The sequence below is a fragment of the Narcine bancroftii genome, chromosome 4 (genome assembly GCF_036971445.1).
Source record: "Narcine bancroftii isolate sNarBan1 chromosome 4, sNarBan1.hap1, whole genome shotgun sequence".
In the NCBI taxonomy this organism is placed as follows: Eukaryota; Metazoa; Chordata; class Chondrichthyes; order Torpediniformes; family Narcinidae; genus Narcine; species Narcine bancroftii.
In genome coordinates, this window is record NC_091472.1 from 100,336,302 (window position 1) to 100,350,189 (window position 13,888).

Here is a 13,888-nt window from a genome sequence, read left to right on the forward strand (position 1 = left end):
AATATTTCAGCATGAACTAAATGGGTAGAAGGGTCTGTTTTTGTGCTATAGTATTCTCAGGCTCTATGAATCTAAAAGTGGAATGTAATCATTCTAAAAATAACATTGGCCTAAGATCAAAGTCTAATTTTCCTAGAGCCATCTGTGTCTCCCCTTAAAATATCTCAACCTTATTATTCATAATCTGCAGAATAGTTGCTTTCTCTTGGCTATCTTGAGTAACGACAGTGCTAAAAGGGGAAACTGAGCATTTTGTGTGCTTGGGTAAGTACACATTTCTACTTATTGGTTTTGATGACAATCACATTCACCATAAAAACAACTATATTTAATATTCCTCATTTAATATTGTGCATCAAACAAGAACTGAGGCTGATTAAAAGTCAAACATGAGGAAACAAAGAAAGTCTGGAACAAGGTTCTTCCTATGAAGGATGGGGGTGTTTTTCCTGGTCGGAAGGAAGCTGAGGGGTGATTTTAGAGGCTCAAAGTTATGAGGGCATAGATAGGCTGGCACATTAGCTTAACGGTTAATACAAAGCTATTACAATGCCAGTGATTCAGGTTCAAATCTGCCACTGTTGTAAGGTTGGTTCTCCCTGTGACCACATGGGTTTCCTCTGGATGCTCCGGTTTCCTCCCACATTTCCAAAGTGGTATGGGGTTAGTTGATTAATTGGTCACAGGTGTAATTGGACAGCACAGGTTCGTGGGCTAGAAGGGCCTGTTACGGTGCTGTACTTCTGAATTTTTTTTAAAAAACATAAATTAAATAAGCCAAATAGTCACAATCTTTCTCCCAGGGTGGAAGAGCCTAAAGGGCACAGGTTCTGTAATAATCACAGAAAGTACCCTACATCCCCCCTCACTTCCATCCAGGGAACAAACAGAACTTTCAGGCAAGACAAATATTTACATGCACAACGTCCAACCTAACCTATGGTATTGGGTGCACCCACAGTAAGACCAAATGTGGATCAGGTGACTGAATCTTGAACACCTACGTTCTCTCTATGGGTCCAAGCTTGAACTCCCAAGTTGCCAACCATTCCAATTCACACTGATACGTCCATTCTCAGCCTAATCCATTGTCAAGGTGAGACCAAACATAAACTTGAGCACCACATCATGTTCCTCCTGAACAGCCTTAAACTCAACAGCATGAACATTGATTTTTCTAATTTTATGGAACTCCCACTGCATCAGATTCCACTGTTCCTTCCTCTTATTTAACTGCATCCATTCTAACTTTTCTCTCCCCCCCCATTTCCTCCTCCCAGTGGTTTCTTCCACTAGGTCTCCCTAACCTCTCCCACATTCTGTCCAAAGCCTTCTGGTTTTCCCTCCTTGAAGTCAACAACCAGTTCTTTGGTTTTGGTGACAATGAGTGTGAGGTTTTTGTTGGTGCACCATTCAGCAAAGTTTTCAATCTCCCTCCCATATGCTGGCTAATCACACCTTTTTATACAACCCACTGCAGTGGAATCGTCCACATTAGGGTGTATGGTGCTATTGTCCCACCGAGCCATATACTCATAAACGTAAAGTGAGTAGAGCAGGGGGCTAAGAATGCAGCCCTGTGATGCTCAGATACTGATGGAGATTGTGGAGGAGATGTTCTTATCACACCTCACTGATTGTAGTCTGGACATGAGGAAATCTATGATCTAATTACATAGTGGGCCATTGAATTCCAGGTCTTGGAGTTAGCTGATCAGTTTTGAAGGGGGGATGGTGTTGAATGCCAAACTGTATTCGATAAAGAGCATCCTGATGTGTGTATATTTACTGTCCAGGTATTCCATGGCTGTGTGTAGAGCAGTGAGATGGCGAATTGGAATAGGTCCACGTTGTCGCTCAGACAGGAGCTGATATGCTTCAACACCAACCTTTCAAAACACTTCATCAGTGTTGACGTGAGTGCCACTGGCTGATAGTCATTTAGGCAGGTTACCACATTCTTCTTGGGCACCGGTACAATTGATACCTGTTTGAAACAGGTGGGTACCATCCCCTATCGGAATGAGATGTTGAAGATATCCGTGAATACCTTGTATAAAAAAAAACAAAAAACAAAAAAAAACAATGCTGGAGAAATTCAGCACGTCAAACAGTATATACATATCTAACATTTTGGCTTGAGCCCTTCGTCAAGGTATGGAAAAATGTTGGCAGACATCCTAACAAAAAGGTGGGGGTGGGGGATGAGCGTGATCACAAAGGCAGGAGATAAAAGGTGGAGAAGGGTGAAAGGGCACAGCTTGACGTGTGCCCTCCCTCAACTCAGATCTCATCTGCAACTCCTCCATTTCCCACTCATCTGTCCTGGCCTCTGCCTCTAGACGCAAGAAACACAGGATTCCCCTTGTCCTTACCTACCATCCCATCAGCCTCTGCATCCAACACATTATCCTCTGTAATTTCCAGCACTCACAACATGATCCCACGACTGACAGATATTCCCCTCTCTGCCTTCTGCAGGAACTGCTCCCACCACGACTTCCTCATGCACTCATCCCTCCCCAACAATTCCCCCCCCCCTCCAGCACCTTCCCCTGTGGCCACAGGAAGTGTAACACTTCCCCCCCACACCTCCTCCTTCACCACAGACTGGGGCCCCCAAACAGGCCCTTCAAGTGAAGTAATCCTTCACTGGGGTGTCAGAAGGAGTGATCTACTGCATCCGGTGCTTCCTTTGTGGCCCTCCCTACATCGGAGATACTGGGTGCAGGCTGGGAGATCGCTTCGTTAAGCACCTTCGCTCCATCTGCCTCAGTGACAGGGACCTCCCAGTGGTTAATCATTTCAATTCTGCACCCCACTCCAATGCTCACCTGATTGTCCATGGCTTCATGTAGTAAGACCACCTGTAAATTGGAGGAGCAATACGTGATCTTCAGTCTGGGCCCTCTCCAGCCAGATGACATTAACATCAACTTCTCTGGTTTCTGCTAAACTACTCTCCATTCTCCCTTCCTTCCATTTCTGTCTTCTTTCCCTCAGCTCTCCACCTTTCCCTCTCTATTCACCGAGGCATCCCTCCTCCCCCTGCTTGCTGCTATGTCCTTCCTCCCTTCTCCACCTATTACTCCTGCCTTTGGGACTGTATTCCACCCCCAATCCCACCCCCCACCTTTTTGTTCAGATGCCTGCTGACATTTCTCCCTACCTTGATGAAGGGCTCAATCCCAAAATGTTGGATATGTATCTTTATCTTTGATTTATAAAGTACATGGTTTGACTTGCTGAATTTCTCTGCATTGTGTTTTACTTCAACCATGGTGACTGCAGATTTACATATTTTACTTCTGTGAACACATTCATAAGTTGGTCAGGACAGATTTTTAATACTCGGCCGGGTACTCTGTCCGGACCAGATGCTCTTCTGAAGGCAGCCTGCACTTCATCCTCAGATACTAACAGTAGAGGATCATCAAAAGGACATGGGGGTGCACAGTGGTGGTCCTTCTTCTTGTGTTCAAATCGGGTGTAGAAGGTATTGAGTTTGTCTGGAGGGGAAGATTTGCCGTCCCCTACTGTGGGTTTGTTATTTAGGCCCTGCCACAGCTGTTGGGTATCCTTCATGGTTTTCATTTTCATCCAGAATATCCATTTTGCCCAGGAGATATATTTCTGTGGGTCATACCTGCTTCTGTAGTGATCTGGATCTCTGGACTTAAATGCCTGTGGTCTGGCTCTCAGCAGGTTCAGGATTTCATTGTTCATCCAGGACTTCTGGTTGAGGAAAACCCAAGCTACCTCCTTCAGAATCCTGGGGTGCAGTCCAGGAGATATATTCACATTATGCTATCTTTAGATTCCCAAGCACCTGCCTCTTAATAATAGCAACTACACTTACTTCCTCTGACTCTCTCAAATTTATGGCACGTCACGGGTGTCACCTGCAATCAACTCTGGCAAAAAATACACAGGCTATACACAATGCCCCAAAAGTTAAATAAATGGGACCCAACAGTAACAGATAGATGTTTTCGCTGTAAGGAGGAAACGGGAACAACAGTACATGCAATTTGGACATGTGAGAAAGTGGAAAAGTTTTGGGAAGATCTAAATCAGGTATTAAATAAAATCACAAAAAGCAACATACCAAAAAATCCAGAGATCTTTCTTCTAAGTAATATAAGAAGTAAAGAACTTGGACTCGATTTGGATGAAGCACAAAAAAGATTTATTATGATAGCCTTAGCTGTGGCAAAAAAATGTATTATGTCAACCTGGAAATCAGAAGACAGTCTGAGAATACACCAATGGTACATAGAAATGAATAAATGCATTCCATTGGAAAAAGTAACATACAATTTAAGAAATAACATCACAGTATTCGAACAAATTTGGGAACCGTACATGGAACACAACAGAGAACTCCTACCACGGACCTCCACCACCTAAAATGACAGAATGAGAAGAAGACAAAATAAACTGACCCAGTGTGTAAAAGTAGATGACACAATTTTCTTGTTTATTTTCATTGTGTGATGACATTGTTTAATGATTCATATATGTTGAACGTTGAGTGGGTGGGAAGGAGGGAGGGAAGAGAGGGGGGTAAAAAGGGGAGAAAATGACACTGCTTATGTGTATTTTTGTCAATATGGTTCATAGTGTGAAAAATAAAAAATTTTAAAAAACAAGCAACAAAAAAAAAACACATTCAGTTCTTCCATTATTTCTTTGTTCCCTATTACTGCTTCTCGTCACTTTCCAACAGTCCAAGCTCGTGGCAAATGTTTGAAGTATATCATGTATTTTACATTTTCAATGTCTATTACGTGCCAATAAAAAGAACCTTGAACCCTTAGAATGCTACGTCTTTGGGGTAAAATGATCTTGTACCTTCTGAATTACTCCCAGAATCAACTGCCATTGTTGCTCTACCAGTATCCATGCTAGGGCCCCCTTCCAATCAACTTTGGCAAGCTCATTTGTCACACCTCCATAGTTAACCTAATTTAACTGTAATACCAACACGTCTGATTTTAGCTTCTCCCTCCAAAACTTCAGAGTGAATTCTCTCATATTGTGCTCACTACCTACAAATGGGACTAACTTGGGCAGACAACTTAACCAGCATTCACAAGTTTGGCTGAAGGGCTTTTTCACTATACAACTCCACCACTCCTTAATCACATCATCAAAACCTACAAATCAAAATGCAACTTCTATTGAATGCAGTAGCAGGAGTGGAAAGATGGCAAATTCTGGAATAAATTTGTTGCAATGCAATACAAAGCACAAGTCCAGCAAAAAGGAACAATAGCTTATTGATTAATAAACAAACTCACCTTTTACCCAAATTTTCAGTTTGTGCACAAGATCACAGTGCAGCAAAAGTGACAAGGGGGATGCATCAAAAATAAATTGAAAGAGGATTTACAATATGTAGAGCTCATTTTATTTTCCTTCATATAAGCTACAAAACCTGGACTTTGAACCCACGCAAAGCAGCAGGACGTTGGACACGTTCCAGTTTGCCTACCGTCCAAACCACTCCACTGATGATGATATAGCTTTGGCCCTCCACTTTGCCCTGACCCAGATAAGGAAAAGTGTCTCATAAGGCAGGATCTTGACCATTGACACAATCATACCTCAAACTGTCATCTCTGTGACTCAACACCCCTCTCTGCAATTGGATTCTGGGTTTCTTGACCGAAAGTCTGGAATGGCAGCAAAACTTCAAGCCCCATCATGCTGAACTTTGGCAAACCTCAGGACTGTGTACTCATCCCAATACTGACTCCCGACTGCATTCAGTATGAGAAACATGACCAAGTTTGCAGATGATACAACACATGGCCTCAACAGCAACAATGATGAGTCAGAGAATAGGTTGGGAGACTTTTCAAATGGTGTGAGAACGAGTCTGAATGTGGACAAGACAAAAGGAGATGGTTTTGGACTACAGGAGGATGAAGGCTAACCATTCTCCATTACACATCAGTGGTTCCATTGTGGAGAGTGTAAAGTTCCTAGTGTGCATATAAAGGACGCACAACATCTCCTCATTAGTCTGGAAGGTAAAGCAGTACATACATTTCCTTAGGAGGTTGAGAAGGGAAAGACTACCAGATCCCATATTTCCATTTTACAGGAATACAATTGAGAGTGTTCTGTCCATCTGCAACATTGTGGCTGGAGAGCATCAGTCCAGGTCAATATAGAGGATCATCAAAATAGCCAAAAAGATCACTGAGGTCTCCCTTTCCTCCATTGACAGAAATTTACCAGGAGAGTTGCTTAAAAAGGGCTCAAAGAACTCTTGAGCACCCTTTCAATCCAGCACACAGTATTTTTGACCCACTACCATCAAGGAGATAGAACATGAGCATCAAAATAAGCATATCTATTTATTTATTTATTTTAAATTCCATCTTTATGAAGATATGTAATTATTATGCACTCTGTAGTCTGTGTGTGCTGTGATCCAGAGAAAGGCTGAAAAGTTGTATACCAAGATGATGAACTTGACTTGAATGCATTCTTACATACGAATTCACATTGAATTCGAAATGTTGTGAAAGTACCATACAATACTCACAAAGCTTCCTTTTACTTCAGTTGTACCCATTTGTCAGCTATGTGTAGGCTTTCACAGAGAACAAACAAGGTATTCTTCCAAAATTACAATCCCAATTATGGTTTACAAGCACCAGCTTTTTTTCTTTAAATCATCCATTATCCTGCAACACAAAAAGAAAGCAATTTTAAATGTTTTAGAGGGGAATTTATTTTCTATGAAACAATTTTAACATTTTTAAAATTTAGACATACAGCTCGGTAAAAGGCCTTTTCAGTCCACGAGCCCGTACCCCCAAATACATCAATTAACGTACAAATCCCATACATATTTGAAGAATGGGGGGGAACCGAAGCACCCAGAGGATACCCATGCAGATATGGGGAGAGCATACAAACTCCTTATAAACAGCACCAGAATCGAACATGGGTTGCTGGTGCAGTAATAGCATTGAACTAACCCTGGTACGCTAACTGTGTTGCCCAGCTCATCTGTGATAAGGTCATGGAATTGTACAGCATAGAAACAGACAGGTCCACCCACCTCATGCACACAGATTTTTTGTCCATCTCTGCACACACAAGGACTGCTTCCTTTTATGTTTTGCAAATTTGTTTTAGATGTGATAGAGCAGGGGGTAAAAAAAAAAAGGGGGAGGAGTGGCTCTGCTTGTTAAGGAGGACATTACTGCTGTGAGGTGGCAGGATGGTCTGGAGGGATCGTCCAGTGAGGCTATTTGGGTGGAATTGAGGGGTGAAGGAGACATGAGGGTGCTAATAGGGGTGTATTACAGACCACCAAATGGGCCAAGAAAATTAGAGGAACAAATTTGTAGGGAGATAACGTATATGTGTGAGAATCATAAGGTAGTGATCATGGGAGAATTTAACTTCCCTCACATTGATTGGGATACCCATACAGTTAGAGGGCTGGATGGGCTAGAGTTCGTTAAATGTGTTCAAGATTGTTTTCTAAATCAATTAGTAGAAGAACTGACTCGGGACAGTGTAATACTAGATCTCCTGTTAGGGAATGAGCTAGGTCAGGTATCGGACATTAATGTTGGAGAACAAATTGGGTCTAGTGATCATAACTCTGTTAGTTTTCGGGTAGTTTTAGGGAAGAGCAAGGAGGGGCCTAAAGTTGAGGCTCTGGATTGGAGAAGACCAAACTTCGAAGGAATAAGAAGGGATTTTGGGAGTATTGAGTGGGACAGGATATTTTCAGATAAGGATGTAAATGAAAAATGGAGGATATTCAAAAAAGAAATTTTGAGGGTACAGAGTACATATGTCCCTGTGAGGATCAAAGGAAAAGCTGGAAGTCATAGGGAGGCTTGGTTTTCGAGGAATATTGGAAATTTGGTTAGGAGAAAAAGGGAGGTGTACGAGGTATAAAGAGCAGGGAGCTGAGAGTTTGAAGGAGGACTACAAGGAGTGCAGAAGGAATCTTAAGAAAGAAATTAGAAAGGCCAAAAAAAGGCATGAAGAGGCTTTGGCTGACAGAGTAGAAATAAATCCAAAGGGTTTCTATAGATACATTAAAAGTAAAAGATTAGTGAAGGATAAAATTGGACCCCTTATAGACAGCGAGGGTAGGCTGAGTGAGAAGTCAGAGGAAATGGGGGAAATTTTGAATGATTTCTTTGCCTCGGTATTCACTAGGGGAAAAAAATATTGAACCAGTTGAAGTAAAGAAAAATAGTGGGGAGGTCATGAAGCATATAAGGATAACTGAGGAGGTAGTGATGGCTGTGTTAAAAAAGATAAAGGTGGATAAATCTCTGGGACAGGAGAAAATATTCCTAAGGACACTCAGGGAGACTTGTGGACAGATAGTGGGGCCATTAACAGAGATATTTAGGATGTCACTGGTCACGGGGGTAGTGCCAAAGACTTGGAGGGTGGCGCATGTGGTTCCGCTGTTTAAGAAAGGGTCCAAATGTAAACCTGGGAATTATAGGCCCGTGAGTCTGATGTCTGTGGTGGGCAAGTTGATGGAAAGTGTTCTGAGGGATAGTATTTACAAATATTTGGAGGTACAGGGATTGATAGGGAGTAATCAGCATGGTTTTGTCAGGGGTAGATCATGCTTGACAAACTTGATTGAGTTTTTCGAGGGGGTTACAAAAAAGGTTGATGAAGGGAAAGCTGTGGATGTTGTCTATTTAGACTTTAGTAAAACTTTTGACAAAGTTCCCCACAGGAGGTTAGGAAAAAAGGTGGAGGCATTAGGTATAAATAAGGAGGTAGTGAAATGGATTCAGCAATGGTTGGATGGGAGGTGTCAGAGAGTAGTGTTAGAAAATTGTTTGTCCAATTGGAGGCCGGTGACTAGTGGAGTTCCTCAGGGATCGGTCCTGGGTCCACTATTGTTTGTTATATATATATTAACAATCTGGAAGTAGGGGTGGAGAATTGGATAAGCAAGTTTGCGGATGATACAAAGATTGGTGGTGTTGTGGACAGTGAGGAAGATTACCGTAGATCACACAGGTCAAACTCAGGCCCGCGATATAATTATATTTGGCCCACAAGATCATATTAAATACATATTAGAGTTGACCCGCTGGCCGCCGCGCCAGTATAGCGCATGCACACTGAAGGTGAAAATGAAGACGCCGGAGGTGTGGAGGGATCTCAGAGTCCCGAATCCCAGGGATCGGAGCGCCGCACTCAGCCCGCCCGGCTCCCGGACACACAGACGCGGCTAGAGTTGGGGGACCATCCTCGCTGGGTCTGCGCTTCAGCGGCGACGTCAGACCGAACGTCTCGTTGGCAATGCCTTCCCCCTCGCTCCGTGCGCGGCGGACCCTGCCTCCCGCTCCTTTTGTTGGAGACGAGCCCGGCGCCGTGAGATCGCAGTTTAATCCCTCTCCAACCATGGGAGGGGGGTGGGAGCAACGCGCTCTTCTCAGCCAATTCCTCCACCACCCCGGACGCCGGCGTTTCAACGGGGGGTTCGGGTGCCTTTGTCAGGCGACCGACCTGTTGGTCCAAGACAAGGGGAGAGCGTACAAACTCCACACAGACAGCACCTGAACTCGGGTGAACGTGGAGCTGCGACCCCACATTCCACATCAGGACTGTGTGTAAGATTGGGAGCAGTGAGACGGAAGCTTATTTTGTTCCTGTGATTTAAACCTTTCTTGGGGTGGGGGGGGTGGGGGTCCTTCTCTGACCACTTGCCTAACAATTAACCTAATCAGATGTGGAGTTACCACAATACAACAGTTCTCAACCTTTTTCTTTCCACTCACGTCCCTGTGCCATTGGTACTCTGTGATTAGTAAGGGATTGCTTAAGGTGGTCTGTGGGTGGAAAGAAAAAGTTTGAAGACCACTGCTTTAATCATCCCTCATTGACTCGTCATGTGCACGGTTTCAGACGCTAAAGGAAATGGGCCAATGACAATGACAATGAAAGAGTTTATCCAAAACTATTATTAAACATTTATTTTAATAAGAAAAAGTTTAACATTACATATGTTGAAAGAAGAGAAAACATGCAGATGTTGTTGAAAATTTTCAATAAATATTTAGTTCGGCCCTCGACTTAGTCCAAGTTTTTAATTTTGGCCCTCCGTGAATTTGAGTTTGACACCCCTGCCGTAGATTAAAAGGTGATTTAGGAAGGCTGGAAGTGTGGGCTGAGAAATGGCTGACGGAATTTAATACAGATAAGTGTGAGGTGTTACATTTTGGAAAGGTAAATCTGAATAGGTCATATGCATTAAATGGTAGGCTATTGAGATATGCAGAGCAACAAAGGGATTTAGGAGTGATGGTAAATAGTACCCTCAAGGCTGATACTCAGGTAGATGGTGTGGTGAAGAAGACATTTGGAATGTTGGCCTTCATAAATCGGAGTATTGAATTCAAGAGTAGGGAGGTTATGATGAAATTGTACAAGGCATTGGTGAGGCCAAATTTGGAGTACTATGTACAGTTTTGGTCACCAAATTATAGGAAAGATATAAACAAAATAGAGAGAGTGCAGAGAAGATTCACGAGAATGTTGGCAGGATTTCAAGGTTTGAGTTACAGGGAAAGGTTGTGCAGACTGGGGCTTTTTTCTCTGGAGCGTAGAAGATTGAGAGGGGACTTGATAGAGGTATTTAAGATTTTTAAAGGGACAGACAGTGTAAATGTGGATAGGCTTTTTCAATTAAGAGTGGGGGAGATTCAAACTAGAGGGCATGGTTTAAGATTGAAGGGGGATAATTATAAGGGGAACATGAGGGGAAATTTCTTTACACAAAGGGTGGTAGGGAGGTGGAATGAGCTTCCGGCAGACGTGGTCGAGGCGGGATCATTGGTTACATTTAGGGATAGACTGGATAGTTACATGGAGGGGAGAGGACTGGAGGGGTATGGACCAGGTGCTGGTCAGTGGGACTAGGAGGGTGGGGATTTGTTACGGCATGGACTAGTAGGGCAGAACTGGCCTGTTCTGTGCTGTAAGTGGAATAAACCTTTCCCAATTTATCTCCCAAAAACATATCTATATACTCTGTCACAGTGCAAAATCCAGAGTTGTTTTTTCCCCAATGGAATCGACCACAAGCTATTCTAGAAAGACACCTTGCAAGAATTCTACAAATTCCTTTTCTTGTGATCCAGCAGCAACCTGATTTTCCAAGTCTACCTGGATATTGAAATCCCCTTGATCACCGTTGCATTGCCATTCTTACATGCCCCCTCAAACTCCTGTTGTAATTGGTTCCCTCCATCCTGGCTGTTATATTTGGAGATCTGAATGTAACTCTCAGATTCTTTTTACCCTTGCCATTTCTCAACTCTACCTACAAGGATTCAACATCTTCTGATCCTAATTTACTACTTGCCAAGATTTTATTTTATTTTTATTTTTCCAACAGCCTCCCCACCCCCCCCCCCCTGCCCACCTGCATTTATTGTCGATAGATTATTTATCCTTGGATGTTCAGCTTCCTGCTGTAATGCTCTTTCAACTACGACTCCTTCCTTCACACAACATTATACCTGCCAATTTCTAACTGTGCATTCAGCTCATCAACCTTGCTTTGTACTCTGTCTGCATTTAAATTCACCATCCTTTTCATATTTGTCTTCATGTTGCCCAAGGTTAAATTCTTCTCCCTTCTTAATTTTATATCCTATTTTTCATTCTAGAGACATCCATAACATCTCATGTGCTCTCTTCTCTTTAGCTTCATCCATACTTTTCAAATCTTTTGCCCCCCCCCCCCCCCCCCAAGTATTTAAAGCCCAAGTTACATTATTTACCAGGATCTTGGTCCCAGCACCGCTCAGGTGGAGTCTGTCCCATTAGAAGAGCTCCCACTATACAGGTGCCAATAGCCCTCACTTCTCCACATCAGTCTTTGAGCCACAAGTTTAACTCCCGACCATGATCAACCCTGTGCCAATTTGCACGAGGCTCAGGTAGCAATCCAGAGATTATTACCTTTTTGGTTCTGCTTTTTAGTTTAGTACCAAGCTGCTCAAATTCTCTCAGCAGAACCTCTTTCCCAGTTCTACTCACATCGTTGGTACCTACATGGATCATGACAACTGAATCATTCCCTCCCACTGCAAAGTCCTCTGAAGGTCAGATGAAATGTCCCAAACCGAGGCACCAGGCAGGCAACGCAACCTTTGGGACTCTCAATTTGTACCACAAAGAATTATATCCATTCCCTGACTATACTCCACCAGTTACCACCACATTTCTCTTCTCTGACCTATGTTGAATGGCCCTCTGAATCACATTGCCATTCTGATTGAATTAGACACCACCACCATCTCCTCCGGCAGTGAGTTCCACTTATCAGTCATTAGAATCACCAAGAACAAGAAAGTTATTGTCAATTTTAGGAAGGGGAGGCCAAGGGTCCACGCACTTGTCCGCATCGATGGGACAGAGGTAGAGAGAGTTAGTACCCTCAAGTTCCTTGGACTTCATATTTCAGAAGACCTCCGCTGGAGCCAGTGCATTGAGACAAATGTGAAGAAGGCGCACGAGTGCCTCTACTCTCTAAGCTGATTTAGCAGGTTGTTAAATACTCTAACAAATTGCTATAGGTGCACTGTGGAAAGTATACTGACTGGTTACATCACAACCTGCTTTGGGAATTCAAGTGCCCAGGATGCAGGAGGCACCAGAAGGTAACAAACATAGCCTGGTCCATTATTGGCTCAGACCTCCCATCCATTGAAGTCATCTCTGTGAGGTGCTGTCTCAAGAATATAAATTCAACATCATAAAGGACCCCATCCACCTGGTAACAACCTCTTCTCACTGTTTCCACACTCTTGAAGACCAAGTTCAAGACAATTTATCTTCCAATGGATATCAGGCTCTTGAACCTCCCTTGTTACACAAAATCATGGACTGGTCCGACACCAAACTGTCCACACTACTGTAATGCCACTTTTTTCCTTGCACTATTAGTTACTCTGAATATTTATTAACCACCTGTCTTTTACAATTATTATCTCCTTTTAATTTAATGCAGTTAAGCTATTGCAGTTTTGTTCATTAAATATTTGTTCCACTGCAGCAGATAACAATTTTGGTGCAGATCTACGTCATACAATGTATATGATTGTTAGGAATTAAAGTACCTTTAAAGAAATTGCTCGAGACAAAAATTGAGAACAAAGAACATTTATTACAACAACAATGCAAAGTTGGGTGCTTCCCCTTACCCTGGGAATACACACACACACTGGGGCTCACCCAACTTTTATACAGTTGATTTCAGTGTAGGAATACCCTCCCCCTTACATTCTTCTGCCTCCTGCTGGAGAGGTTTGGCATTAGGCAATCCTGCCTGCCTACGTGCAATTTCAGTATACTTGGAGAACCAGGGGGGGGTATCCTGTCGGTGTCCCTTCATGTCATTGTCCTTATTCACACCTTCCTGATTCTCGGGGCTACAGTCTCTTGATATGCAGAGTTGACTCATTCTATCTAGGGTTGGCTAATTTCATATGTATAAATCTGTGTATGGTTAGCTAATTAGAAATGTATGACTTGGTACTTCTGTCCAGGGCTAGGAGACCCTTATCTGATCCAGACTACCTCAACTTCCTACATTCTATTGTACCTTACCATTCCTTATCTTAGTCCTATGGTCTTGTCACAAAGGATAGAAGATTCTTATGTTAATCGTGCTGACTCTGCTTTCCTGCATCCTAAGCCCCAAACTTATCCTGTTTGAACTGGTTACAGCCATTTTACTGATGAACTTCAGTTTCTTCCATGTTCATAATTTTAGGTCAATTTTCCCATCTCTCACAATCCTCACTTTTCTTTTAGATCAGTAATACTGATCTTTCACCATGATCAGTGTTACTGATCTTTG

The 13,888-nt window shown here is 42.8% G+C and overlaps 1 protein-coding gene across 9 annotated transcripts in view; it reads right to left on the minus strand.

The window, feature by feature from the left end:
* Positions 1-13,888, minus strand: part of dop1a (DOP1 leucine zipper like protein A) — a 251,460-nt gene that overhangs the window by 201,689 nt on the left and 35,883 nt on the right. For all 9 annotated transcript variants that reach the window (XR_011355958.1, XM_069932202.1, XM_069932204.1 and 6 more), the window contains exon 2: positions 6,560-6,701. The gene's annotated coding sequence lies outside the window, so the exon portion shown is untranslated. The remainder of the gene's footprint in view (positions 1-6,559; positions 6,702-13,888) is intronic.